Source organism: Schistocerca piceifrons, unplaced genomic scaffold (genome assembly GCF_021461385.2).
Source record: "Schistocerca piceifrons isolate TAMUIC-IGC-003096 unplaced genomic scaffold, iqSchPice1.1 HiC_scaffold_1081, whole genome shotgun sequence".
Classification (NCBI taxonomy): Eukaryota; Metazoa; Arthropoda; class Insecta; order Orthoptera; family Acrididae; genus Schistocerca; species Schistocerca piceifrons.
Genome location: NW_025726887.1, coordinates 92,501 through 95,514, shown reverse-complemented (window position 1 = coordinate 95,514; position 3,014 = coordinate 92,501). Strand labels below are relative to the sequence as shown.

The following is a 3,014-nucleotide window of genomic DNA, read 5'->3' as shown; positions in this document are numbered from 1 at the left end:
GACGTACATGCCGCCCCTCCCCACGTCCCCACCTTGCCCTGCCTTCGCAAGCTGGTTGGTGAGAACTTTGCATGTTCAATGCCCTCCGCATGCGACGTACTCAGGCTACGTTGTGGTGCGGCCTGTGTCAACTGTCCGCTAATGTCGTACGCGTAAACCACAATCTGTACTGCACATTCGTCCTTATGTACTGAATGATACATCGTGGCACATGTGTGACCGTACAACGACTGCGCCCAAAAACGGCGGACCATACAGTGCAACATATTGTGCACGCAGCTACGTGTCGTCTCCCTATGAGAGCTGGATTGCAGTGTGGTACGCCATAGAGACGTGTGGGAGGAACGGACGCCGTGGATGGCGATCAGCATGAGCTGTCTGTTGATGTATTCGGACCTAGTCGTCTCTCCTCACACACCGTGATGGCATGGTGCACCGCGTTCCATATCTGCGACATGCTACAGAGGCCGGTTGACAGTCGTTCGAGCAATGGACATCGCATACGTACGGGGGCCACCTTCCACGTATTGTCTAGGCGTGCACATTTTGTTGCGTGTATGTGGGCAGACGTAGTGTGGCGTGACACCTGACACAGGCATGCAATAATCGTGGAAGTTGCAAATGGCGATGGACGCCTGCGTTTTCTGGTGAAGTTACGCAATGAACAAATGGTAACCTGTTGTGGTGCGGTTGTTCTCGCTAGGGGTGAATCGGTGATGGCGACGATAGGTTGAGGTACTAACCGGTTGTTCCAGCGATACCCACCATGCCGACGAAACTGAACGGCATCTGGGTGTGAAGCGATACGCGGCGGTGGCTGGGTGGGACCGTCCCCGGCCGGTGAGGGGGCGCCTCCCGGCGTGCTGGCCGCGCGGTGCGTGGGCGCACGCGCTACAGCCGGCTGGTGGGGGCGGCCAGTGGCAGGGCGCCGGCCGACGGACGCGGCAGGCGTCGCAGCTGCGCGCCGGCGCACCCTGCGCGCGGCGCCGTGCGGCCAAAGTAGGTCCTCGCGGGCCCGGTGCGAAGCGCGGTGGACATCTTCAGTGTGCTGGTCCGATTGAGGACTGTGTGCGTTGAGGATGCGCTGCCGCCCGGCGCTCGGCGCCGCGACGCCGTCTGCTGCTCGGTCGCCCCCAGCGGTTCTCGCTGGTGGTTTGTATCGCAGCTGTGCGGATGTGTTGGCGCGTGCGCTGTGCTGGAGAGTTCGCTTCGGCACCCAAGTGGGGCTTTTGTCCTTCTGTGGCGCTGGCGTTGGAGCTGCCGGTCACCGTAGGTGGCGCGTGTTGTCCTCCCGCCGGCAATGCCACGACAGCACGCTCCCGGGCCTCTGTCGGCAGCGGCAAGCTCAGTTGGGAGCACGGGTGGTCGCACCGAAAGCGTCTACTCGCCTAACTCGGGCGATTGCGCCTCTCTCGAACCCGACCAAGTACTTGGGACGGCGCTGCGCGCCGCCGGGACCTGAGAGGGTTCGAGGTGTATTGTGCAGGGGAGCTCAGCCTCCTCCTGTTTGCAGAATGATTGAGCGGACGCTTGCGTGTTCGCGCGGGCCCCCGGGACACACTCCCGGGCGGCCGGCTGCTCAGCTCTAGTTGACGCAGCTCCCTGGTTGATCCTGCCAGTAGTCATATGCTTGTCTCAAAGATTAAGCCATGCATGTCTCAGTACAAGCCGCATTAAGGTGAAACCGCGAATGCTCATTAAATCAGTTATGGTTCCTTAGATCGTACCCACGTTACTTGGATAACTGTGGTAATTCTAGAGCTAATACATGCAAACAGAGTCCCGACCAGAGATGGAAGGGACGCTTTTATTAGATCAAAACCAATCGGTCGGCTCGTCCGGTCCGTTGCCTTGTGACTCTGAATAACTTTGGGCTGATCGCACGGTCCTCGTACCGGCGACGCATCTTTCAAATGTCTGCCTTATCAACTGTCGATGGTAGGTTCTGCGCCTACCATGGTTGTAACGGGTAACGGGGAATCAGGGTTCGATTCCGGAGAGGGAGCCTGAGAAACGGCTACCACATCCAAGGAAGGCAGCAGGCGCGCAAATTACCCACTCCCGGCACGGGGAGGTAGTGACGAAAAATAACGATACGGGACTCATCGAGGCCCCGTAATCGATGAGTACACTTTAAATCCTTTAACGAGTATCTATTGGAGGGCAAGTCTGGTGCCAGCAGCCGCGGTAATTCCAGCTCCAATAGCGTATATTAAAGTTGTTGCGGTTAAAAAGCTCGTAGTTGGATTGTGTCCCACGCTGTTGGTTCACCGCCCGTCGGTGTTTAACTGGCATGTATCGTGGGACGTCTGCGGTGGGGCGAGCCGAAGGCGTGCGACCGCCCCGTGCGTGCTCGTGCGTCCCGAGGCGGACCCCGTTGAAATCCTACCAGGGTGCTCTTTATTGAGTGTCTCGGTGGCCGGCACGTTTACTTTGAACAAATTAGAGTGCTTAAAGCAGGCAAGCCCGCCTGAATACTGTGTGCATGGAATAATGGAATAGGACCTCGGTTCTATTTTGTTGGTTTTCGGAACCCGAGGTAATGATTAATAGGGACAGGCGGGGGCATTCGTATTGCGACGTTAGAGGTGAAATTCTTGGATCGTCGCAAGACGAACAGAAGCGAAAGCATTTGCCAAGTATGTTTTCATTAATCAAGAACGAAAGTTAGAGGTTCGAAGGCGATCAGATACCGCCCTAGTTCTAACATAAACGATGCCAGCCAGCGATCCGCCGCAGTTCCTCGATGACTCGGCGGGCAGCCTCCGGGAAACCAAAGCTTTTGGGTTCCGGGGGAAGTATGGTTGCAAAGCTGAAACTTAAAGGAATTGACGGAAGGGCACCACCAGGAGTGGAGCCTGCGGCTTAATTTGACTCAACACGGGAAACCTCACCAGGCCCGGACACCGGAAGGATTGACAGATTGATAGCTCTTTCTTGATTCGGTGGGTGGTGGTGCATGGCCGTTCTTAGTTGGTGGAGCGATTTGTCTGGTTATTCCGATAACGAACCGA

At 57.0% G+C, this 3,014-nt stretch overlaps 1 non-coding gene across 1 annotated transcript in view; it reads left to right on the top strand.

Annotated features, from left to right (window-relative positions):
* Positions 1-1,599: 1,599 nt before the first annotated feature.
* LOC124727071 overlaps positions 1,600-3,014 on the top strand; it is a 1,896-nt gene continuing 481 nt past the window's right edge. Inside the window, exon 1 of the ribosomal RNA XR_007006913.1 lies at positions 1,600-3,014. This exon is cut by the window's right edge and continues 481 nt beyond it. This is a non-coding gene — a ribosomal RNA (small subunit ribosomal RNA).